The 27,642-nt window shown below is 38.0% G+C and overlaps 1 pseudogene; it reads left to right on the top strand.

The window, feature by feature from the left end:
- LOC120230501 lies at positions 1-27,015 on the top strand (annotated as a pseudogene).
- The last annotated feature ends 627 nt before the right edge of the window (positions 27,016-27,642 follow it).

The raw sequence follows: 27,642 nt of genomic DNA on the forward strand, positions 1-27,642 counted from the left end.
ATGGCCAACATTCATATCAATCAGCCCACAGTTCCTGAATTCCAGGTAAGGAATGTATACTGTAGCAAAGCCCGTTCAGATAGGAACAGGGTGGTAAGTAGTTACTGATTACTAAAACACAGAAATGTCTAGTAAAAATTTTAGCACAATGCAGAAACCTGATGAAAGCATGGGGAATGAAGTTTGTTACCACACAATTAAGCTTTCTTTTTGGTTCTCCAGGATAATTGAATGTTCCCAATGCATGAGGCTTAGGATCTCTGCTGAAGTAATCTGTAGTCTGACTCTCATGTCTGACTCAATTTTTACTTAACACTTCTCATAAGTGTTATTAAACATTTATTTACACAATTAGGCTGCTTCTTAAGGACAGGGACTATGTCTGTTTTGTTCCTTTCTGTATTTTCAATTTATAGCACAGTGCCTGGCAGAAAGATGTTCCAAAAAATTTGTCAAATGAGAAACAGGAGGAAAAAGAATTTAAATCTAAAGACCACATGCACAAAGCACACAAAATGTCCCTTTTTGGAAGTCATCAACTGGTCTAGATACCCAGGACATCATTTTCTTCTAAAGTTCCTCTTATTTTATTGTTGAAGGCTGTCCATCAACCAGGCATAGAATTATTTGGTGCATATAAGCTGTTGTCATTCTACTTCCCCTTTCTAGTAAACTCACAGTGAAGGAGGACATCAAGATTTCTTGTTCAGAAAAATTATAGGCCTAAAAGCTTTTCTGCCAAAAGCACCTAGAAATGCTGGATAAAAGGTAAGGAACATTATTTTATTTTATTTTATTAAAAATTTTTTTAATGTTTTATTTATTTCTAGGAGAGAGAGAGAGAGACAGCATGAGCAGGGGAGGGTCAGAGAGAGAGGGAGTCACAGACTGAAACAGGCTCCAGGCTCTGAGCCAGCAGTCAGCACAGAGCCCGACGCAGGGCTCGAACCCAAGAACCGCGAGATCATGACCTAAGCGAAAGTCGGACACTTAACCGACTAAGCCACCCAGGCGCCCCAGGAACATTATTTTAAATATGTTTCTGAGTTGAGTCCTGCTTTCCTGCCCCAGATTATCTATTCTGATATTCCCTATCCCCTTATTTTGGAATGTTTAGTCCCTTAACATTTAATGTAATGAGAGATGTGGTTTGATTTAAGTCTGGTTTTTCGTAATTTTTTTTTTTGTCTCCTTTGTTTTTTGTTTTGTTTTGCTGTTTCCTCACCTTCTACCTCCTTTGGAATTTTATTTTTATTTATTAGATATTTTAGCACTGATTTCTAGTTATTTATTCCAGAAGTTACAATATACATCATTAACTTTTCAGTATATTTGGATTTAAAGTTTCATGTCTAATAATGTGTAGATCTTCATTTGTATAGGTCCATTTAACCCTCCATCTGCCATTCTTTTGGTCTAGTTATCATATGTATTATATCTACATCATTATAATCTTCAAAAATAATTCTATAATTTTTTTCTTTAAACAATTATGTTTATTTGAAATAGAATAGGAGAAGCAGTCACATATAGCGATTCAATATTTACCATTCTTAATTGATGGCTCTAATTCATTCCTGAAGATTTGAGCTTCTCTTTTATGTCATTTCTGTTTAGTCTGAGGAATTCCCTTTAGCATTTCTTATAGTACATCCTGGTGGTAATGAAATCTCCTAGTTTACTTTTATTTAAAAACCTTTTTTATGGAGCACCTGAGTAGCTCAGTTGGTTGGGCATCTGACTTCAATTCAGGTCATGATCTCATGGTTCGTAAGTTTGAGCTCCTCATCAAGCTCTGTGCTGACAGCTCAAAGCCTGGAGCCTGCTTTGGATTCTATGTTTCATTCTCATTCTGCCCCTTCCTCGCTCACACTCTGTCTCTCTCTTTCTCAAAAATAAATAAACATTAAATTTTTTAAAAACATTTTTAGTTTTCTTTCATTCTCATAGGATATATCTGCTAGATACAGCATGCTGAATTAATAGTTTTATTCTTTAAGGACTTGAAAAATATTGCTCACGGTTTTCTGGTCCCCATAGCTTTTGATGAAAAGTCCAAAGTCATTGAATAATTTTCCTGCTTGTATGTAATATTTCTTATATCTGCTTTCACAATTTTCTCTTTATTTTTGGTTCAATGGTATTTGGTTATCTATCACTATGTAACAAATTATTCTAAAACTTAGCAGTTAAAACAATACACATTTATTATCTTACTGTTTCTGTGGGTCAGGAATTCAGAATCTAGGCACAGCTTCCTGGGTTCGCTGGTATTGGTCTCTCATGGGCTAATTGCAATTTTCTCAGGCTTGACTGTGAAGAATGCACACATACCTCATGTTTGTGATTGTTGCCAACATTCAGTTCCCTATGGGCTGTTGGCTAGATGTCTTGGTTTCTCATGAGCTACTGGCCAGAGGTTTCCCTCAGTTCCTTGCCATGTAGTCCTTTCCATAGAGCATCTCACAGCATGGTAGCCTGTTTAGTTAAAGTAGCAAGTAGAATGGAGAAGGGGGGTGGGGTGGTTGAGTGAGGAGAGAGAGAGAGTGCATACTACCAAGAGAAAAGTCACAATTTTTGTCGTCTAATCATGGAAATTATATCCTATCAATTTTCTCTATTTTCTTCACCAAAAGCAAGTCACATCCCATCAATTTTCTCTATTTTCTTTACCAGAAGTAAGTCACATGAGTCTGCACTCATGGAAATGGATTACATATATATATATTATTTTTTTAACCAAATGTGGGAAGTTTTGTTGCCATGAATTCCTCATATATTTTTTTCTTCCCTATTCTCTCTCTTCTCTATTTTTGGGATTCCAGTTGCCTGTATGTCAGCTCTTTTAATAATTTATCTTTCAGATTCCTAAGGCTCTGTTAGTTTTTTCAAAAATTTTCTTTCTTTTTTTTTTTTTTCAGATTTCTATTGATCTAACTTGAAAATAACTGACTATGCTTCCAACTATGTTTTGCAATTAAATCTATCCAGGGAATTTTTTACTTCAGATATTGTGTTTTTTAGTTCTGAAGTTCCCTTTAAATATGTAACAATGTTGTAACCCTTATTAGAAATTTGTTCAAATTTGTATTTTAATAGTAGTCTCAATAAATGGAAGTGGTCAGACCTCTCACAACCTCTGAAAAGATGATTACTTAGAAGATATTCAACAAATGTTCTCTGATTTGAATTTAGTCATAACAAAGCTAGTGAACAGAACATCAAGTCATAGAAAGTTCAGGAAAGGAGCAAGTAATACCAGATATCTCTACTGACTTGTTTTGGGAAATCAGGCACACCGATTTCAGGTAAGTTTGATTAGTAAAGTACCAAGAAAGGGAGTGTATGTCTTCACTTACAAACAAGGAAGTTTTCAAATCTGTGTGGCAGACAGATTGTAAGGTGGCTCCTATGATTTCTGTCAAATGGTGTTTGCATCTTTGTGTAATTCCCTGCCCTTGAATGTAGACAGATCTTGTGACTTGCTCATAACCAATAGAATATGACAAAGGCGCCTAATGCCACTCCTGTGAGTATGTTGTGTAAGACTCTGTTTTACTAGCAGACTCACTTTATAGGCTGTTTGCTAGCTTGATGAAGAAAATGGTATTGTTGGGGAAACCTACATGACAAAGCCCTACAGGTGGTCTCTAGCCTCCAGCCCGTAAGACGCCGCTCTTAAAACCACAAAGAAATTAATTCTGCCAACAGCCCAAATCAGTTTAAAAGCAGCTTTTCCCCCAGTTGAGCCTGTACATGAGAATGCAGCCCAGCTAACACCTTGTTTCAGCCTCGCAGACGATTCAGCTAAGCCATCCTTAGTCTTCTGACCCACAGAAACTGTGAAATAGTAAATACGTGCAGCTTTAAGCCACTGAATTTGTGGTAATCTGTTATGTAGCAATAGGAAATGAATACAAACTGCCTTGTTTCAGAGTTGTGCTACCTTTTATTTTGTTGACAGTGATTTTCTGAAGTAATTTTCATACTTAACTTGCTTAAGTTTTGGGAAATATTTTGAGAGCAGCAATTTTAAAGAGTCATTGGCAGAAGAATAGGACTCTGGGGAACCCACAAGAAAAGCTTCTTTTTTATGATCTGGTGCCAGCATTTCCACTCTTGGGAATTTGTCCATAAAGATAAAGGCTTATTCGGTGAGGATAAATGCATGTATATATTTTTAATTGTATTGTTTTAGTGGCAAAAGAACCAGAAACAAATTTTTAATAGCTAAGTTGTTTTCTAAAAAGCCTGTTAGAATTCACATTTCCTACAGCAATGTATAAGTGCCCTTTTTCCTCTGTCTTTTAATGGATTTCTCCTATCTGTATTAGTTTGCTAAGGCTGCCAGAACAAAGTACCAGGTAAATTAAATAACTGGAATTTATTTTCTCACAGTTGTAGAGGGCTGGTTTTTTTTTGTTTTGTTTTGTTTTTTTTCTGGGCCTCTCACTTGGGCTTGTGAAGGCTGTCTTCCACCTGTGTCTTCCCATAGTTTTCCCTCTGTGTATTTGTATCCAAAGTTTCTCTTCTTATATGGATACAAGGCATACTAGATTAGGGCCCACCCTAATGACTTTATTTTTATTTAATGAGGACATACATATGTGCTTGTACTTAGTATCCTTCATGATAGATCATAGTTGTGATATTATCCTATTTTTGTAAAACAATGACAATTCTCCTTCGTGTATATGTTTATATATTTGTACATAATTATATAAAAATGGAAAAAGGTATAGAAAGATACAATATAGATTGGTATTATTGCATACATGGGGGTTGGAGGAGAGGGATGGTAAGGAAAGTAGCAGAGATGTAGTAAGCAAACAAGCAAATAAAAATCAACAACAAAATTTAAAAAATATGGTGTTCATGCATGGATGGATAATACTATAAAATTTATTATTTTAAAATTTTTGGAGGGGGGAGGCACCTGGGTGGCTTAGTTAATTGAATGTCTGATTCTTGATTTTGGCTCAGATCATGATGCCAGGATTGTGAGATTGAGCCCTACATGGGGGGGGGTCCACGCTGAGCATGGAGCCTGCTTTGGATTCTCCCTTTCTCCCTCTGCCTCTCTCCCTTGTTCACATGCTCTCTCTAAACTTAAATTTTTTTTCTTTCATTGCCTATATATAGTGTAAAAAGAGTTGCAACCTTTCACTGAAGGTGAGCAATAAGCATTTACTTATCTACTACAGCTGTGGCTTAACTGGACCAGCAGAGAAGGTTTTGCACAAAGTAGGGTCAGTGGGAGGGCTGGGGTAGGGTCTTATGGAATAACAGAATTTCAAGAGATCAAGAAGAGATATGAGATGCATGTGTAAGCCTGGGCTTGAAACTGGTACATTGTCATTGATTGGCCAAAGGGAATGACAAAGTCCAGTGACTGGGAAGTATGCTCTACTCATGGACGTGTTAGGAGAGAGAGTTAGTATTTCTGATCAATAATCTAATCTACAACAGTTATATAAATATATATTTAGAGTTGTGTATTTCTATGTGTGCACAAAGAGTTTTATGAAAGGATAGATCCAAAATTAATAGGGGTTATCTGAACATGGTAGAGTTTGAAATCATGTTTACTTTTTGTCCTTTTTACTTTATGTGTTTAAATTTTTTGCCATGCATATACTGCTTTGTATAATCAACATAAACAATACACATATTTTATTGGAGAATAAAGTAATTTCTTCAAATGAAAGGGATGGTAGGGAGAGAGAAGAGCAGTTAAGTAGAGAAAGTGCTGCAGAGTCAGGCTAGCTTTATGGACAGCCATGAATCCTTAAATATCTTAAGTAGAAATTTTCTGGCTTTGCCAACATTATTTTGGTTATTATGCAAAACCACTGAGTTCAGACAAGTAGATATTCAGTTATAATTTGTTATATTATCATCCTAATTTAAAAATTAATTTATACCATGTAAAAAAAGAAATTAAAGCAGTGGTTCTCAAAAAACTAGCTGATCCCTAATCAACCAGGGAGCTTTTCAAATTATATAAATTTCAAAGACCTATTGCTGACTCAGGTCTATGAGGTATGAGGTGAGGCTTAAAAAGTATTTTTACAAAGCTTGCAGATAATTTTTATGATCACTCACATTTGGAAACCCTTGGAGAAAGCCAACGTTGTAGACTTCATCTAGCATCCCCTCTTCCACACAGATGATGAAAATGAAAAGAACTCAATTATGTGATTGTCCAGGGGTCTTTCAGCTGTCCTGACCATCCAGACTACCTCTTTATATTGATCCCATGTCACTTGTACAAACAACACTTGCCATGTGTCTTGACTGTGTATACTCAGATATAAGTAGCCATGAGATGCATGAAGCTGATTCCTATGATTCATGTATATACTTGCTGAGGAGACTGATTTACTTTTTAAGCAAATTTAATAGTTCAGAGAAATTCTTGATTAGGCTGATCTCTATACAGAGGGTTTTCTAACAGGGTTGACAAACCTCCATATCATAGAAACACCCATCCTTAACCTACAAATGCAAGTTTTCCCTTAGAAATGCAGGTACTAGCTCAGTGAACCTAGAGGTACATGCCCTAGAAAGGGTACTGAATAATTTCCTGAGGTTTAATTTTTTAACACAGTTTGGTTCCTTTTATGCTTTGTACTTAACAACCAGGTTTGAGACTCTTTTACTCCCAAGTGGGAAGAGATCAGGCCCATTTGAACAAGAGGAGATAAGCCTATTCTCTGCACTCTGGCTAAGAAAACAGAAAAAACAAACTAATGTCCAGAATTTGGGGGGTTAGGGGAGGTAGAAAAGATTTGGAATGTTTGGATATGCAAACTTCCTCTCCTTGAGAGAGGGAGTAGAGGCAAATTGAGGAAACTACAGGTTCTCTGACAAGCTTGTCAAGTTTGTTTCAATGTGGTGAACAAAATCAAATTGACAGGCAATTAACAATCTGGACCTGTTTTCAAAATTTCTCTGCATTACAGCCAAAGTAATTTGGAGTTTACAGAGATCCAAGGTAGAGTAAATTTCCTCTCATATTTCATGTGTGTAAAATGTGCTGAGAAAAAGAAATAAACCTAAACTAAATGTATAAAAATAGGTATTTCTTATTCTCTTGCCCATCTCAAGAGCTGGAAAATTCCATCTCTACCCATTGCATCTTGAATTTCTCACTTGCTTGATTTTGGATAGAGTCTTATACTCCAAGCTATAAAAGATAGGCACAAATTCCTGTCAGGTACAAGTATCCTGATTCTAGCCACAAATTTGACCAATTTGTCCCTTGTGTCAATAATTAGGATTGCCAAGAAGAAAACACAGAACAAATAAAACTGCGATTAGAACTGTAAGTGAAAACACAAGCCACCAAATTCAGATTTAGAATTTGGTTCTGTTGAAATGTGCTGACTCTGGTCTGGGGGAATGCCATCATGCTGTGGCTAGCCCTAAGGAGTTCCAACATAGCCCTTTTTCTCCTTCAGTTTTTCCATCTATTATTCTTCACTCACAGGATGCCATTCATCACTATATTAAAGGTGGTGATGTCTTAAAAAAAAAAAAAAAAAAGAACAACTTTCAGTTCTCCTAAAGCTATTCCATATAATGCTCAAGGTTAAAAACACTGCCTTCCCTTCTCAAAGGGTAGAACTTAACCAAATGGCTATTACTTTACTTTAGGTTGTTCTGAAGAATATTTTTGTGGACCAAATTTGCTCAATAGTTTTATAAAACAGCTACACATTCCCTTCAATTTGATTTAAGTAAAGTGCTTTCATTTTTTTTTTTGTAAAGTGATTTCAAAAACCTTAAAATTTACTTGAAGTACAGCTAAAACATACTAAAATTTATTATATGGATACAATTTGTTTTTAGATTTAGATTGTTTCAATTTCATTCCAGTGTCAGCCTATGCTACCACTGTTAAATCAGTCTTGGAAATGAAAGAATGAGTCCAGTTAAATACATTTTTTAATATTAATTTTGGTCCTTGATAAGAGAAGAATTTTTTCTTCTAAATAGAGGAAGAGAAGTTTGGGAAGTGCCATGTTAATGATTCTTGAGAGCTGTTAATACTGCTTATCATCTGAGGGTTGGAAGGCAGGGGGCACTGGGAAACAGAATGTTTTAGATGAAAGCTTTCCCTCTCTTTCCATGATCATTTTAACAATATGTTAAACCATATTCTTATTCCAACTCCCAAGATAGTGACCAACAAAGTGATAAAATAAAGAAAATTAAGGGTCATTTAAATGGTTAAAGAACCATTCTGGAATGTTTGACAGCTGTCTAAAAGTCCTGGGTTAGATGACAGCCTTTCCCCCACCACTCTTCCTAAATTCAAGTCTTCAAATGCATCTTCTTTTTCAAATAAACTAAGAAACAGATCAAGTTTAGTAGTTTGCTTTAAGAGAAGTCCAAAGAGTTTATTTTTTAAATGCTACAGGCTTAACCAAAACTTTACTAAAAGTAGCACAAGGGCACCTGCGTGGCTTAGTCAGTTGAGCATCTGACTTCAGCTAGGGTCATGATCTTGCAGTTCATGGGTTTGAGCCCTTCATCAGGCTCTGTGCTGATAGCTCAGAGCCTGCAGCCTGCTTCACATTCTGTGTCTCCCTCTCTCTCTCTGCTCCTCCCCTGCTCACACTCTGTCTTTCTCTCTCTCTCAAAATATAAACATAGGAAAAAAAAAAGCAGCAGAGCAATTAAGTGTTTTGATTGCTTTAAGAGGACAAATGATCGTGTTACGGATTGAATGTTGTGTCCCTCCAGAATACCCAGTTTGGTGGTATTTATAGGTGTGGTCTTTGGAAGGCAATTAGGTTTAGATGAGGTGTGAGAAAGGACCCTCATGATGGGATTAGTGTGTTTATAAGAAGAAGTGACCCTGGAGTTCTCTTTCTCTCCATCATGTGAGGACACAGCAAGAAGACAGACATCCATAAGACAGGAAGAAAGCTCTTACCGAGAACTGAATCTGCTAGCACCTGATTTTGGACTTCCCAGCCTCCAGAACTGTCAGAAATAATAGGCGGTTGTTTAAGCCACCTAGTCTATGGTATTTCATTGTACCAGCCTGAGCTGACTAATAGAAATAGTTCAAAGGAGTAAGTAGTCATAGGATGTACAGAGTAATCCTAAAAATAAGTAACAGGACATGTAGAGCATAACAGAAATTCAAGTAGAATAGGTATAAGTTAATCATCTGGTCTTAGAGGAACCAGACATAAGAGAAATGTATAGGACTTCTTTCCAACCATTACTGGAGTAGTTGGTCTTGGATTTCTTCTCCTATTATCAACAATAAGAACACCAGAAAAATATATGTTTTTAAGAATTGTCATTACTTTTGGTTTTCAGCAGTTTTCAAATTTATTTATTTTTTAAATTCCAGTATAACTAACATATAGTGTTATTGGTTTTTAGTTGTTTGACCCTGATGTGCTAACTAGTTGTGGTTTTCATTGTATTTATCCTATGTGGGGATTTGTTGAGCTTATTGGATATGGAAATTAATATTTTCTACCAAATTTGGGAAATTTTCAGCCAACACTCATCAAATATTTTTCCTGTCTCACACTCTCTTCTCTTATTTTGGGACTCCATTTACATTGTCATACAGGTTTTTGAAAATGCTTTAATCTTTTTTCTCATTATTCTTCATATTGAATAATTTTTTGATCTCTTTAAAGTTTACTGATTCTGTCTTCTGACATTTCAAATATGAAGTTGAGTTCACGTAATGAACTTTCCATTTCTATTATTCTGCTTTTTCCTCTAGAATTTGTATTTGTTCTTTTTTAAAAAATAATTTCCACACGTCTATTGAGATTCTTTATCTGTATGAGAATTGAGACCACTGTTTCCTTTAGTTCTCTGAACACATTTTACTTCTTTATAATAGCTGCTTTGAAATCTTTGACTTCTATATACAACATTGGGCCCACTCAGAATCACTATCTGTTGATTTCCTTTCTCCCTGAACGTGTCATGCTTTCCTGTTTTTTTGTTTTTTTGGTATAGCCAGTAATTTTTTATTGAAAACCGAATATCATAGATAATACATTGTATCAACAAGAATAAGAATATTCTTATATTCTTCTAAGGATTGTTGGGTTTTTTGCTTAGGCAAATCACATTCCTAACTTCATATTTTCTGCAATAATTACTATTAATTATTATTATTATTTTATTTTAGAGAAAGAGAGAGAGAGAGAGAATAAGCATGAGCAGGGAACAAGTGCAGAGGGAGAGAGAGAGAATTCTAATGTCCAGCATGGAGCCTGATGTGGGGCTCAATCCCACGACACTAGGATCATGACCTGGGCCAAAATCAAGAGTTAGACACTCATCTGACTGAGCCACCCAGGAGTCCAGGATTGTTGTTTTTTTTATTTTAATAAGCAGTTAATTTGACTGGATTAACACTGTTATTGTCCCATTGATATGTCCTATGCAATCATAAACTAGTGGTCAGCTTATGGGCAGATTAATACTCAGGTTTTGACATGTTTGCCCTTTTAGGATTACATTTCTAAATTTCTAGCTGCTCTTTCAGGCTTGAACGCTGTCCTCTGTTACACTGAATGAATAAGGCTTTAGTTTTCTGCTTCTGGATATACAGGGTTAGGAAGAATACCTTAAGACAAAAACCCAATTCCCAAACACAATTCTTACCTATTTCAGTCATGGGTTTTTCAAGTGGAAACTTTTCCGTGGTTTCTTTTGAATGCCTTTAAATAGTTGTTTTTTAAAAACATTTTGTCCAGATTTCATAATCAGTATCTATGGAAGGATTTACTTGAATACATCACCCTATAAATATGGGAAACTAAACCTTCACGCTTACTTTTGGAAGATATTTTTGTTGCATTTAGAATTATGTGCTAAAAGCTTTTTCTTGTTTCTGTCCCGCACTTTAAGAGGTGTTCATTGTATTCTGGCCTCCATTATTTCTAATTCTATTTAGCTGTCATTCTTATCATTATTCTTCTGCATGTAATGCATCTATTTTTCTCCAGCTTAAGGTGTATGTGTGTGTGTGTGTGTGTGTGTGTGTGTATGCACGAGCACATGTGTGTACTTTGTCAACTTGGGGTTGACTAAACTTGTTGGATAAATATATGCCTAAGTGCATGTTTTTCACAAAGTTTGGAAAAGTATTTTTTGCTCCATTCACTCTCTTCTTTCATTCTGTGATTCCAGTTATAAACATTAGACTGATTAACTTTTAAAAACATACTGTTTAAAGCAAAAATAGTGACACTTTATAGTGGGATTTAAAAACATATGTAACAATGATATATATCACACAAAAAAGGCACAAAATATGGAGGGCTAGGAATGGAATTGTACAGTATACTCTTTTAATTGTATGTGTAAAATATTAACCCTAATTAAGCTGTAATAAGTAAAATTACATATTGTAATCCCTAGAGCAACCACTAAAAATAATGTAAAGATGTGTTGCTAAAAAAAAAATTAGAACTGAAATGTAATATTAAAAATATTTGCTTAGGCCAAAAGAAAAAAGAAAGGAGGGAGAGAATAATACATTGGACATATAGAAAACTAAAAGCAAGATTATAAACCCAGTCCCAAAGATATCAATAAATATTTTCACTGTAAATGGACTAAATACTGCAATTAAATGAATAAGATGGTCAGAATGGATTAAAGAGAGAGAGAGACAACTGTGCACAGTTGAATGCACTTTAAACATAAACACACTGATAAGTTCAAAGTAGACGAATGAGAAAAAAGGGAGATCATGCAGGCATAAGCATAAGAAAGCAGTTGTGATTATATTAACATCATGCAAAGTAGACTTCAAGGCACATCACCAGAGATAAAGAGGAACATTTTTTTAATGTTTTTATTTATTTCTGAGAGAGAGACAGCGTGAGCAGGGGAGGGTCAGAGAGAGAGGGAGATACAGAATCCGAAACAGGCTCCAGGCTCTGAGCTGGCTGTCAGCACAGAGCCCAACGCTGGGCTTGAACCCATGAACTGTGAGATCATGACCTGAGCCAAAGTCAGATGCTTAACCGGCTGAGCCACCCAGATGCCCCGGAACATTTTTTTTAAATGTTTATTTATTTTTGAGAGAGAGAGAGAGACAGAGCATAAGCAGGCGCAGGTCAGAGAGAGTGGGAGACACAGAATCTGAAGCAGGCTGCAGGCTCTGAGCTGTGGGGCTCGACAGACTGCAAGATCATGACCTGAGCTGAAGTCAGACACTTAACCAACTGAGCCACCCAGGTGCCCCTAAAGAGGAACATTTTATAATGATGAAAGTATTGATTCATCAAGAAAATATAAAAATCCTAAGTATCTATAAACCTAATAATACAACTTCCAAATACGTGAAGCAAAACTGACAGAATCAAAGGGAGAAATAGACAAATGCACAGGTTTTAACATTCCTCTCTCAGCAATTAATGTAACAAGTGGATAAAACAAATACACAAAAATCAATAGGGATATGGAAGACAGGTCAACCAGTTTGACTTAATTGAAATTTATAGCGTATTTCACCCAGCAACTACAGAATATGAATTTTTTTCAAAATGAGTATGGAATGGTTGCCAAGTTAGACCATATGCTGGCTCATAAAATAATTCTCTATAAATTTCAAAAAGTTGAAATCTTATAGAGTATATTCTCACAATATCATGAAATTAATTAGAAATTAATTACAAATAAAACACTTAAAGAAACTCTAAATATTTGGAAATTAAACAACTCATTTCTTTATAAGATGTATGTCAGGAAACATCAAAGAGAAAAGTAGAAAATATTTCAAACTGAACAATAATAACAAATACTTCAAAAGTTATGGGGAAACGTGTTATTTATTAAAAAAATTTTTTTAACCTTTATTCATTTTTGAGAGACAGGCACAGTGTGAGTGGGGGAGGGGCAGAAAGAGGGAGGCACAGAATCCAAAGCAGGCTCCAGGCTCTGAGCTGTCAGCACAGAGCCCTACATGGGGCTCAAACCCACAAAATGTGAGATCATGACCAGAGCCAAAGCCAGACACTCAATGGACTGAGCCATGCAGTCGCTCCTGTTTTATTTATTTAAATTTTTAAAAATGTTTATTTATTTTTGAGAGAGAGAGAGAGACAGAGCATGAGCAGGGAAGGGGCAGAGAGAGAGGAAGACACAGAATCCGAAGCAGGCTCCAGGCTCTGAGCTGTCAGCACAGAGCCCAATATGGGCCCACGAACCAGAAGATCATGACCTGAGCCGATGTCAGAAGCTTAACTGACTTAAGCCACCCAGGTGCCCTTTTTATTTATTTATTTATTTATTTATTTATTTATTTATTTATGCATATGTCAGAAAATGGCAAATTCTCAAATCAGTGTCCTTAGTTTCTACCTTAAGAAGCTGGAAAAAGAGGAGGTAAAGTTTAAAAACTACAAGGAAAAAATAAAGAGCAGAAATCAATAATATAGAAAATATACAAAGGGGAATAATACATAGTTAAAAGTTGGTTTTTTGAAAGACGTGATAAAATTGGCTGACCAAGAATAAAGGAAAGAAAACACGAATTACTCAAATGAGGAATGAAAGAGGGGCTATGGATATTAATGAACTATCTGGGGTGATGGAAATACTCTGTGTCATAATCACTATTTTGTTACGAAAGTATGTACATTTGTTAAAACCCATTGAACTGTATACTTAAGATCTATGCATTTCACTGTAAGGAAATTTTACCTTAATTTTGAAAAGTTAAGTCAAATGTATCATGCTCTCAATTGGCTTCTTTCTTTCCTTTTGTGTATGCATTTGTGAAAAACAGCATTTAGGTAAGACTTGACTTTATTCAGCCCATTCTCTAACTTGGAAATGCAGTTTTTTGGCCTATTCATTTTGTAGTTACTATAATTATACGTTCTTATTTCCTTTCCTCTTAGATTATAAACTCCTTAAGAATAGGACTGTCTCTTCTGTACTCTATGTTCTGAGGACCTCATATGGTACGAGGAACTTTGTGGGTGCTTGACAAATATCTGGATTATTTCTCAACTTCCAGCTTTTGATCATAATTAAAACAAGCAGAACTAACCAAGATAGGATCAGATATCAGGCATTTAAGAGAGTGAATTAGAGCATGGCTGTGAGTGAGTGTGTGAGTGATTGTGCTTGTATAGCCTTGTTCCACAACAGATGAAGAACAATTTGGGTTCATTCCATATTAGTTATTTCTTTTCTTTTTGTAACTGGGCATGATTAAGACTTCCCGTTTTTAATGGTCTGGAAAATCATCTCAAGAATGTTACTTTGTTGTAAAAACCATCTCTAATGATATTAAAGATTACTGTCCCTCACTTCCTTGTCAAAAACCTCATCAACAGAAATGAAATCACACAGAATGCATAGGAAAAAAAAATTCCCTAAGGTCAGATAAATTGTTACATGTGTATACGTATAATACTTCCATGGTAAATATTAATTAAAAGAAAGTCAAATGGGAGGGACTATATCAAATATGCATTGGAATCTTAAACCTAAGAAAGTGGATAAGATTTACTTCTAAGAGTATGCTTTGAGGGGCTAAAGAAGAATTAAGAGGGCTGGTGGGAGAAAGAAGTGGGGGACACATTGGGGGTCAGGAGAACTTATTTTTAAAGCATCAGAAGCTTGAGTTTATCAATTCAGAGGCCATTTGCTCCTTTCTTTCCTTCTCAACATTTATTGTACATTGATTTTGTACCAGGTGCTCTGCATGGCTCCATGGCTATTGAGACAGTCCCTGCCCCCGGGACAGTCTGGGACTTATGGGGATTCAGGGGGTAATATGTACAAAGTGCCTCACATTTCTGGACATTTGGGCACCTTTCAGCCTTATTGGGTTTATTTACTTTATAGGTCCTAATACTCCTCCCCCTCCCCAGGCAGCTCCCCACTTAGATTTCAAACTTAAGAAAAAATAAGTCATGTCTTATGACTTCATGTGTTATTTTATACAGTACGTAGCACCCTGTAGGCCGCATAGCATTACTGTCCTTAGAATCCAGCAAAGGGGCCTTTGCCTTGGGCTCGATGCCTCAGAGGGCTCCATTTATCACACACACACAGACACACACACAGACACACACACACACACACACACACAAATAACAAATGTGTGGACTGTGTGTCACTCGTGAGATGAGCTCAGCTGTTGCACAGCATGACCTGTAATCCTAAATAGCCCCTCTTGAGACTAACAGCATTCATCTCTTCATTCCTTACTCCATGTCCTCAAGATAAAAAGTGACTGTGGCTGAGTGGTGAAGATTGTAGTTTGTGCCACTGCAAACATTAGAAACAAACATTTCTGAGGGAAGGACTTAGGCAAGAAAAAAAGCTAATTAATTAACCGGCCAATTTCTTCCTCTCAGATTATATGAGTACATTTTCACACAATGAATTGTCATATTCCAATAGTACCTAGAATCCATTTTCTTACTTGCTTGCCACAGTTGAACATGACATCGGGGAAATATTGTGTAATACTAGATGATTCATATTACTCTTAAACTGATATGTACTAGGTCTAGATATAACATGTGTTATACTTGATTCTTAATTTTTTTAATATTTATTCATTTTTGAAAGACAGAGAGAGACAGAGTGTGAGTGGGGGAGGGACAGAGAGAGAGGGAGAACAGAATCCGAAGCAGGCTCCAGGCTCTGAGCTGTCAGCACAGGGCCCTACACAGGGCTCAAACTCACAAGCCATGCGATCATGCCCTGAGCTGAAGTTGGACACTTAACTAAGCCACCCAGGCACCCCTGTAATCAATTCTTTATATAAAATCTCAGATATAGATGCTGACTTAAGAGATGATAAATATTATAAATGATAATGATGTACACAGTGAAATTTTTTGTAATATTAGCAATTACAATAATTTTTCATATGTAGCATGATACAAAAATTCATGATTTGTTTCTGAATCTAAGGAATGCTGTAGAGATTTTACTTTAGTTGCTGTGGTTTCAGCGAAGTTTCTCCAAATTCAAATTGGTAACAAACAAACAAACAAACAAAAACATATAGGAACTTCTCCAGTTCAAGAAAGGCTATCTAATTTGGAATGACTCACAGTAGAAACAAATTAAATGAAAAATCTTGATTATGACCACATAATTCGTGGTTTTGCTAGGATGAAAACTAGAAAAGTAAATTTCATGGAATAAATGTAATTAATGAATTCTGTGTGCCTTTGTTTTGTTACTCGTCAGTTATTACTGACTCATCAACAGAACACCTCAGACACACAGTAATAATTAAATTCAGTAGTCTCTGATATTTAGCTTTTGATCATATAAAAAAACATAATTTCATACATTTAAAAATATTTGTTATGAAAGATAATTTGTCAAGGCACAAAGATAGAACATATTTTATTTGAAAGTTTATTAATATAACTTGAACTTTCAAGTATTTTTTCTGCTGATTTGCGAGTCTACATTTGTCCTCTTGCACTGGACCACGTATATGTTAAGGGAAATTTCACAAAGTAGTGTATGATGAATACATTTTTATTGGTTGATGTAAGAACTTCATGGGAAATAAACATTTCCTTCATGGTTAGAATTCATTTTAAAAAACAATAATTTGCCTAAAATCTTTTTCTAGCAGTTTTTTTTAAGTTTATTTATTTATTTTGCAAGAGAGAAAGAAAGAGAGAGAGTGAGCACTGTAGAGAGAGAGGGAAAGAGAGAGAATCCCAAGCAGGCTCTACACTGTCAACACGGAGCCTGGAGTTTGATGCAGTGCTCAAACTCACAAACTGTGAGATCTTGACCTGTGGCAAAATCAAGAGACAGATGTTTAGCCAACTGAGCCACTCAGGGATCCCTTCTAGTAGTTTTAAATGAAAATGTCTGGTGATTTCTTTTCCTCCATAACGATTCCCATGTTTTAAAATAGCATTTGTGTATGGAAACCAACTTAACAATAAATTATATTAAAAATAAAATAGCATTTGATAATGTATCAATTGGCTACCTTTCTCCTTCCGAAAAAAGATATTTAAGTCAGACTAAGGTGGGCATCTTGAGGTGGGTGGTGTGATGGGAGGCATCTGAGCCCTCCGAACCAATTTAGAGCATCTTACCGGGCTCAGCCTGGTGTGAGGTCAGGGCCCCAGTGGGAGGAAGTGGCAGTGTTCATTGCAGGCAGTGCAAATTGGGGTGTTAGAGCTAAGCTGTATAAGGAAGGCATTCACATGGTGGAGCACCCAGAGCAGTGTCAGCACCCAAGCTGGGTATAAGGACGCCTGTGTGGAGTGCAGCCTGGCCATAAAGTTTCAGAGCCTGAGCAGAATAAAGACACCGTCTATGTAGGGGACACATGGCAGCGGTAATGGAAGATGGATTACAAACCGGGAGATTAATCCAAAAGATAAAGATATCAAGAAAAATGGGAGTCAGGATTTTCACTACATAGTGGAAAGGGAGAAAACTGGAATGAACATGGTGGTGTTAAGTTGGAATTGGCTGTATTGGTGTGAACTCATGATTTCAGTAAATATAATACTTTAAATTAATAAAAGAAATAAAAGAATGGGTATAGATGTGCATGTGTATGCATGATGGCCTTGCAGTAGCACCCCCTCTCCACCTCAGTACCAATGAGCTCACTTTTCATCAGGTTTCTAAATGTCATTTTCTACTAAAAAGTATCAGGGCTTTTGGAGATGACTGATTCCAGGGCTCAGTCAAAACTTTTGGGACATCCTATTGGGCCAGAGAGTAAGTGGTTCCCAGAATGAAGGCCCATATCAAAAGGATACAGGCACAGCAAAGGAAACCATTAACAAAATTAAAAGGAAACATACTGAGCAGCTAATATCCAAAATAAAGGATGCATAAAAATCAATAGCAAAAAACAATTTGATTTTAAAAAGATGGGGAGAGGAGATCTGAATATACATTTTTCCAAAGAAGACATACAGATGGCCAATATATAATGTACACGTACTTGTTGCTCAACATCAGTAACCATTAGGGAAGTGCAAATAAAAACCACAATGAGCTATCACCTCACAACTGTTAGAATGGCTAGTATCAAAGAGACAGGAAATAATAAGTGTTAGTGAGAATATGGAGAATAGGGAAATCTCTCTCCATATTCTCACTGTTGGTGGAAATGCAAATTGGTGCAGCCACTCTGGAAAACAATATGAAGTTTCATTAAAAAGTTAAAAATAAAACTACTATATAATCCAGAAATTCCATTTCTGGGTATTTGAAGAAAATGAGAACACTGACTTGAAAAGATATATTCACCCCCAAGCTCATGGCAGCATTATTTACAATAATTAGGGCATGGAAGCAACCTCAGTGTCCATCTATGGATGAATGGATAAAGAAAATGTTTGGTAGCCTGGGGCCCTCCTGCTGAGCACTGCGGCTGGTCAGGGCTCCACCCACAGTCTGACCTCTGCTTCAACACCCTGTCAGGTGGTTTGACGCTTTTGTTAAGAGGAGAAACAGAAATGCTTCTGCCTCTTTTCAGGAGCTGGAGGATAAGAAAGAGTTATCAGAGGAATCAGAAGAGGAAGAATTGCAGTTAGAAGAGTTTGTCATGTCAAAAACACTTAATCCCAAAGCCTGGAAGATCAAGCAATGGTTTTACACACAGACAAATGGAAAGCAGCTGGTGAACCAATAAAGAAGGAGATAACAACTCCTTCACTTGCATAACTAAGGCTTATGAAATGTTATCTGATCTGGTGGAAAGACAAGCATTCAACAGTGTAGATCCTACTTTTGATAACTCAATCCCTTCTAAAAGTGAAGTAAAGGACACTTTCTTTGAAGTATTTTTCCCAGTGTTTCAAAGGAATTCCAGACGGTAGAATAAAAGGAAAAATGTCCCTAACCTTGGTGTTATGAATTTATCATTTGAAGATATTGATGCACTTTATTCTTTTTGGTACAGTTTTGATTCTTAGAGAGATTTTTCTTATTTAGATGAAGAAGAAAAATAGAGTGGAATGTTGTGATGAGAGGAGATGGATTGAAAAGCAGAAGAGAGCAACAGGGCATTAAGGAAAAAAGAAATGAACAGAGTAAGAATATTAGTTGACAACGCATATAGCTGTGGCCAAGGATTAAGAAATTTAAAGATGCTGAGAACAAACTGAGGACTGATGGGTGTGGCAGGGGAGGGGGGAAATGGGCATGGAGGAGGGCACTTGTGGGGATGAGCACTGGGTGTTATATGGAAACCAACTTGACAATAAACTATTTGTAAAAAAAAAAAAAAAAGAAATTTAAAAGAAGAATAAAAAGCCATGAAAGAAGTAGAAATAAGAGCCAAAGCAGAAGCAAAATGGAAGGAACAAGAAGCTAAAGAAAAAGACAAGCTGAACTAGAAGCTTCTTGGTTAGTGAAACAGAAAGAGGAGGAGGAGGTTAGACAATAAGCATTCTTGGCTAAAAAGGAAAAATTATCCAGAAAAAAGCCATTAAAAAGGAAAGGCAAAAACGTTGAAACACGTAAGACCTGGAATCACTTTTTTTTTTTTTTTTTGAGAGAGAGAGAGAGCACGAGCAGGGGAGAGGAGCAGAAGGAGAGAGAGAATCTTAAGTAGGCTCCACGATGAGGCAGAGCAGGTTAAAATGATAGAAGAAGTGGAAAAATACTGTGATTGACTTGAACTGGCCAGCTTACTGTGTTTGGAACACTCACATCACCTACAAAAGAAGTAGGAAAGTCTGCTCTGAAAAAAAGAGAAGAAATAAATGAGCACATTAGAAAAGAGAAAGAGGAATCTGAAGCTCTCATGTGATAGCATCTAAGAATGCAGACAAATCAACTGACAAAGTGGAAATGGCAGTAAAAATTAGGCAGACGATGATCTGCAATTACTACTTAATTGAACCTCTTTCCTGCTGGAACAAATTGAGGATGAGAAGTTATTGCTAATTACACGAACATACCTTCTTCTTCTGGAGTCAAGAGAACTGCCAAAGACGATATTGGTAGAGCAAAGAGCTTTCAAAAACTTGATCCTCATAAAAAAGATGACATAAACAAAAAGGACTTTGATAAATTTTTAAAAAGAGCATGGAATAGCGCCCCAAGCAAGACCTTCAGAACGATTTGAAGGTCCATGCACAGATTTTACCCCTTGGACAACAGAAAAGAAGCTTTAGGAACAAGCTTTGAAAACCCATTAAATATACCTGAGAGATGGGGAAAAATAGCAAAAGCAGAGCCTGGCAGGACAAAGAAGGAATGCCTGAAATAATATAAGGAATTTGTTGATGGTAAAAACAGAGAAAGCTGCTCAAAATGCAAGTGCTGAGTGCCAGGAAAACCAAGAAATGCATCACAACAATTTTTATTGTGTGTGCAATTTATAATAAAACTGAAAATACTGTACAAAAAAAGAAAATGTGGTGTATACACACACACACACACACACACAATTTATTCAGCCATAAAAAAGAATGAAGTCTGCCATTTGTGACAACATAACTGGACCTTGAGGGCATTATTATGCTAAGTGAAAAAAGTCAGACAGAGAAATACAAATACCACAAGATCTCAGTTATATGTGGAACCTAAAAGAATTCCAAAGCCAAATAAAAAACCAAGCTCACAGATACAGAGAAGAGATTGGTGGTTGTCAGAGGTGAGAGTTGGGGACAGGTGAAGTGGATGAAGGAGGTCAAAAAGATACAAAAGGTACCAAATTCCAGTTACGAAATAAATAAGTCATGGGGATGCAATGTACAGCATGGTGACTGTAGTTAATAATACTATATATGAAAGTTGCTAAGCGTAGATTTTTTTTGAAAATTTGGTGAAAGATTTTACTTTTTATTCAGTTGTACTTGGTTTCTAATATTCTAATATTCTTTTATTTTGTTTTATGTTTTTATAGTTTATTGCCAAGTTGGTTTCCATATAACACCCAGTGCTCATCCCAACAAATGCCCTCCATGCCCATCACCCATTTTCCCCTCTCCCCTACCTGCACCGACCCTTAGTTTGTTCTTAGTATTTAAGAGTCTGTTACGGTTTGCCTCCCTCCCACTCCTTAACTATTTTTTCCCCTTCTCCTCCCCCATGGTCCTCTGTTAAGTTTCTCCTGTTCCGTATATGAGTGAAAACATATGGTATCTCTCCTTCTCTGCCTGACTTATTTCACTTAGCATTACATCCTTGAATTCCATCCACGTTGCTACACATGGCCAGATTTCATTCTCTCTCATTGCCATGTAGTATTCCATTATATAGATAAACCACATCTTGATCCATTCATCTGTTGATGGACATTTAGGCTCTTTCCATATTTTGGCTATTGTTGAGAGTGCTGCTATGAACATTGGCATCCATGTGCCCCTATGCATCAGCACTCCTGTGTCCCTTGGGTAAATTCCTAGCATGCTATTGCTGGGTCATAGGGGAGTTCTACTGTTAATTTTTTGAGGAACCTCCACACTGTTTTCCAGAGGGGCTGCACCAGTTTACCTTCCCACCAACAGTGTAAGAGGGTGCCCGTTTCTCCACAACCTTGCCAGCATCTATAGTCTCCTGATTTGTTTTAACCACTCTGACTGGTGTGAGGTGGTATCTCAGTGTGGTTTTGATCTGCATTTCCCTGATGATAAGGGATGCTGAGCATTGTTTCATGTGTCTATTGGCCATCTGGATGTCCTCTTTGGAGAAGTGTCTGTTCATGTCTTCTGCCCATTTCTTCACCGGATTATTTGTTTTTTTGGGTGTGGAGTTTGGTGAGTTCCTTATCGATTTTGGATACTAGTCCTTTATCCAATATGTCATTTTCAACTATCTTTTCCCATTCTGTCGGTTGCCTATTAGTTTTATGGATTGTTTCCTTTGCCGTGCAGAAGCTTTTTATCTTGATGAGGTCCCAATTGTTCATTTTTGTTCTTGATTCCCTTGCCTTTGGGGATGTGTTGAGTAAGAAATTGTTGCAGCTGAGGTAAGGAGGTTGTTTCCTGCTTTCTCCTCTAGGGTTTTGAATGTTTCCTGTCTTACATTCAGGTCCTTCATCCATTTTGAGTTTATTTTTGTTTATAGTGTAAGAAAGTGATCTAGTTTCATTCTTTTGCATGCTGCTGTCCAGTTCTCCCAACACCATCTGTTAAAGAGGCTGTCTTTTTTCCATTGGATACTCTTTTCTGCTCTGTCAAAGATTAATTAGCCATACATTTGTGGGTCCAATTCTGGGCTCTCTATTCTATTCTATTAGTCTATGACTCTGTTTTTGTGCCAATACCATACTGTCTTGATGACGACAGCTTTGTAGTAGAGGCTAAAGTCTGGGATGGTGATGCCTCCCGTTTTGGTTTTCTTCTTCAAAATTACTTTGGTTATTCGGGGTCTTTTGTGTTTCCATACAAATTTTAGGATTGTTCGAGTTTTGAGAAGAATGCTGGTGCAATTTTGTTTGGGATTGCATTGAATGTGTAGATTGCTTTGGGTAGTATTGACATTTTGGCAATATTTATTTTTCCAATCCATGAGCATGGAATGTTTTTCTATTTCTTTGTGTCTTTTTAAATTTCCTTCATAAGTTTTCTGTAGTTTTCATCATACATATCTTTTACAACTTTGGTTAGATTTATTCCTAGGTATTTTATGGTTTTTGGTGCAATTGTGAATGGAATCAGTTTCTTGATTTCTCTTTCTGTTGCTTTATTATTGATGTATAAAAATGCAACCGATTTCTGTAAATTGATTTTGTACCCTGCAACTTTGCTGAATTCATGGATCAGTTCAGTTCAGGTGGAGTCTGTCAGGTTTTCCATGTAGAGTATCATGTCATCTGTGAAAAGTGGAAGTTTGACTTCTTCTTTGCCAATTCTGATGCCTTTTATTTCCTTTTGTAGTCTGATTATTGATGCTAGGACCTCCAGCACGATGTTAAACAACAGTGGTGAGGGTGGATAACCCTGTCGTGTTCCTGATCTCAGGGGGAAAGCTCTCAATTTTTCCCCATTGAGGATGGTATTAGATGTGAGCTTTTAATAAATGGCTTTTATGATGTTTAGTTAAATTCCTTCTATCCTGACTTTCTCAAGGATTTTTAAAGAAAGGATGCTGTATTTTGTCAAATGCTATTTCTGTATCTATTGACTGGATCATATGGTTTTTATCTTTTCTTTTGTTGATGTGATGTATCACATTGATTGATTTGTGAATATTAAAACAGCCCTGAAACACAGGAATGAATCCCACTTGATCATGGTGGATAATTCTTTTCATATGCTCTTGAATTTGATTTGCTAGTGTCTTGCTGAGGATTTTTGCATCCATATTCCTCAGGGATATTGGCCTGTAGTTCATTTTTTTTGCTGGCTCTCTATCTGGTTTGGGAATCAAAGTGATACTGGCTTCATAGAATGAATCTGGAAGTTTTCCTTTCATATCTGTTTTTTGGAATTGCTTGAGAAGAATGGGTATTAACTCTGATTTAAATGTATGATAGAATTCCCTAGGGAAGCCATGTGGCCCAGGACTCTTGTTTTTTAGGATACTATAGATAACTGATTCAATTTCTTCACTAGTTATGGGTCTGTTCAGATTTTTTATCTCTTCCTGTTTGAATTTTGTTAGTACGTATGTGTTTAGGAATTTGTCCATTTCTTCTAGGTTGTCCAGTTTGTTGCCATATAATTTTTCATAATATTCCCTGATAATTGCTTGTATTTCTGAGGGATTATTTGTAATAAATCCATTTCCATTCGTGATTTTGTCTATTTGGGTGCTCTCTCTTTTCTTTTTGAGAAGCCTGGCTAGAGGTTCATCAATTTTGTTCATTTTTTAAAAAAACCAACTCTTGATTTCATTGATCTGTTCAACTGTTTTTCTGGATTCTATATTTTTTATTCCTGCCCTGATCTTTATTAATTCTCTTCTTCTGCCATAATCTTTGTAGCAATAGCATCTCTGGTGTCTTCTATGCCCTTTTCAAGCTCAGCGATTAATTTTATGACTATTATTCTAAATTCTTGGTCAGTTTTGTTGCTTATATCTGTTTTGACCAATTCTTTAGCTGTCACTTCTTTCTGGAATTTCTTTTGAAGGGAGTTATTTCATTTCGGCATATTGGCTAGCTTTCTCTCTTGTAAGTTTTAAAAGCTTGTTATGCACTCTGCACCTGTGAGTACTGCTATATTAAGGAAGACTCATTGACTGTACAGGGCCTGTCCATTCAGGAAGTGTTCTTTTAATGGTGTCCCTTGGTCTCTCCTGTTGTGACTTTGGTTACTTTATTTCCCTACTTGTAGTGATGTTTGGGACTCCCCACCATGTGTACTTTTGTTTGTTTCTTGAGGTTGCCCTGGAAAGGAAACAGACAGACAAACAAACAGGGAACAAAAGAATGCAAACGCAAAGACAAATGAAACAAGCAAGCAAGCTGAAAAAAAAAACAAAACACAAAACAAAAACAACAGAAGACAAAGGACTGTCTAAGAGCATAAAACCAGAAATCCCAGCTACAAATAAAGAGCAGGGTGGAGACAGTGCTGATGGAAGAGTATATACAAAGAGAGAAATGACAAGGATGGGGAGAAAAAGAAATTGAACATTGACCAGGTAGAGACAAAAAGGCTTAATTCAGAGAGAGAAAAAGGAGAATATAGCAGAGGGTGAGGAGGAAAACCCCCGAAGATAATGTTACCCAGAGAAACTGTATAGTCTGATTATTTCAGAGAGAAAGGAAGGTAATGAAGGAGGTGTAGAACCTGCATCAAGAGGAGCGCCTGGGTGGCTCAGTCGGTTAAGCGTCCGACTTTGGCTTAGGTCATGATCTCACGGTTCGTGGGTTTGAGCCCTGCGTCGGGCTCTGTGCTGACAGCTCAGAGTCTGGAGCTTGCTTCAGATTCTGTATCTCCCTCTCTTTGACCCTCCCCTGCTCGCGCTGTCTCTTCTCTCAGAAATAAATAAAAACATTAAAAAAAAAAAAGAACATGCATCAAGAGAGTGGGTTAAATATGCTTCTTTAAGCAAACCTATAACCAGAATAACCAGTCCAGAGGAGGGGAGAGATAAGAGTGTGATACAGGAGAATATATCTGAATAGTAAAAATTGATCTTGAGTTAATCACAGCAATGCACCAGTGGTGATCTTGGGAGAGGGTCTGTTTTGTGGCATCTATCCAGCTCAGGTAACAAAGCAGCTACCCAGCGCCGCTGGGCATGGTTTGGTGTAGGCAGGTCTTGCCTCCACTGTGGGTCCTGAGGGCTGCTCCCTGAGGCCCTGCCTTGGTGGTTTTGGGGAGAAAAATGGTGACTCCCCAATCCTTCTCGAATCAGGTGTTCTAAAACACTCCTTTGGGTCCCATCTCACCGTGCTGTGGGTGCAGCCAAGGTAGGCCATGTTCTGTGTCCCACACCCAGACGCATTTCAGGCTCTTACTCTGTGAGCATTAATGATACTGCCTGAAATGTAATCCCACAAGCCAGGCACTTCCTAGCAGAGATCCGTGCAGGGGATTGATCAGGAGACCGGTTCCTCCTAATGCCAAGTCGTCCCATGCATTTGGTCTATCCCAGAGGGAACTTCTGGGACCCAGGGCACTTCCAAGCAGGAGACAGAGCAAGGGACCGGTTCCTTCTGATGCCTATTGCATCCCTTGCATACCGTCTATCAGGGAGGAAATTTCTGGGACCAGGGCACCCAGCCCAAAGAAAGCTCTGCAGTTAGAAATGGGATCTCTCTCAGAAAGCACTGTGGTTAGATATGGAATGATAGGATCCCTCTCCGTCCCTGGCTGAGGTTTTTCTCTTCTCCGGGTACAGCTCTACACTTCCCCAGGCACTCTTTCTCTTCTCTTTGTCTCTCTGCAGAGGGGGCTCCCTCCCCTCTGTGCCTCCTTGTCCCGGCCTGTTTTTATCTTCCCCAGTTTGCAATCACACACCTATGAGGTTGTCTTCTTAGTGGATTCCATCTCATTTCCTCCCAGACTTTTGCAGTTCAGAATCCTTTGGCTTCAGCTCTTCTTTGAGAGATGCAGGTGGGAAGTATGGAACTCCCTGCTACTCCGCCATCTTGCCCCCCATCAAGAGTAGATCTTAAAAGTTCTCATTACAGGCAATTTGGAGAGCAGGAGCAGAGGAGTCTATCTGGATAATCCAGTCAAGCTATTTTCCTTCTTAACAGTCTAGAAGACCTTAAAATGGATGTACCATATTTTAAGAAACACTTATATCAAAGAAATTTTCTCGCCTCCGAAAATCCAAGCTACAAACACCCCAACAGCCCTCTGGCCTCCTCCGGTGAATGCCCTAACTACCTGCTACGACGGGAATAGTTTTCACCAGGGAATGTTTGAGAACAGCACACCTAAAAGACAACTCCTGGTTAGCCAAGCAGAAAAGGCGGACCAGACGGCAGCCAAACCAAAGAGGAGAAGCTGAGAACGGACCTCATTCACCACCAATCAGAAGGCAGAGTGGGAGGCCCTGTTTAGTCTGACCCACTTTCCAGATTATGTCACCCAGGAGTTGGTGGCATCGAAAATTCATTTACAATACCCGGTGGTGCAGGTCTGATTTAAGAACCGCCGGGTTAAATGGAGAAAGAGTATCCAGAAAGAGCAAGAAGCGGGGCTCCCAGGCCCCGCCCCTGCGGCCAAGAGGAACAGAGCCAGGGCACCCAGACACGCTTCGGACAGGGCGTCTGTTGTCTCCATCCGGCCCCATGGCTCGGAGCCGGGCGCTGGGGGCCCGGACCCGGCTTCTCCGCGGGGTGACCCCGAGCTGGACGGGCTGGTGGCTACTGTCCCCGCCTTGTCCTCCACGCCCTACGACATCCGCCAGGTCATGGAAGCCTATGGGTGCTTGGAGGGGGAGGGGAGCCCCAACAGCTTCAGTTGCCTTTATCAGTATCTCCCCCTGGCTGAGCAGAAGGGGGCTGGCGTCCTGCTAGCCGGTCCTGGTCCCTCCCGGAAGCCCTGCCTCCACCCTAAGGCTACTGACCCCTATACACAGCAGCAGGACAGAGATTCCAGAAAGGTTCCAGGATGGTTAAGCCCGTAGATTTCAGCAGTTACGGCTACAGGTCACCCCAGAGTCTATAGGAGATCCCTCCACCTTGTCTTCTCACCCCCGTTTCCGTTCCCTCAGGTTTGCTTCCACACCCAAAGGTACAGGATAGGGACACTCTGTCCTCTGTTTTCCCTGGTAGGAAAAAAAACCCAAAAAGCCCTATAGAAACCAGAGCCCTCTGGACCCAATGTGACATATTAATTTTCCCATAGGAAGAAACCATCTGCATATTGGAGTGGCCAGTTTGCAAATAAAGCAGAGTTTTCAAAATCTCAGGTGTTCTTATTTGTAATGTGGGAGTATTATGAACCTGGTCATAGAAGGTTGTGCAGAGTGACCCTTTTCCTATCAGATTTGTCTGTTTTCCTTCTTTTTAAAATTTTTTTATTTTTTTAACATTAATTTATTTACTTTTAAAAAAATGTTTTTTATTTATTTCTGAGAGAGAGACTGTGAGCAGGGAATGGTCAGAGAGAGAGGGAGACACAGAATGGGAAGCAGGCTCCAGGCTCTGAGCTGTCAGCACAGAGCCTGACATGGGGCTCGAACTCACGAACTGTGAGATCCTGACCTGAGCCAAAGTCAGATGCTCAACCGACTGACTCACCCAGGCGCCCC

Source organism: Hyaena hyaena, unplaced genomic scaffold, assembly GCF_003009895.1.
Source record: "Hyaena hyaena isolate Hyena2069 unplaced genomic scaffold, ASM300989v1 scaffold_43, whole genome shotgun sequence".
Classification (NCBI taxonomy): Eukaryota; Metazoa; Chordata; class Mammalia; order Carnivora; family Hyaenidae; genus Hyaena; species Hyaena hyaena.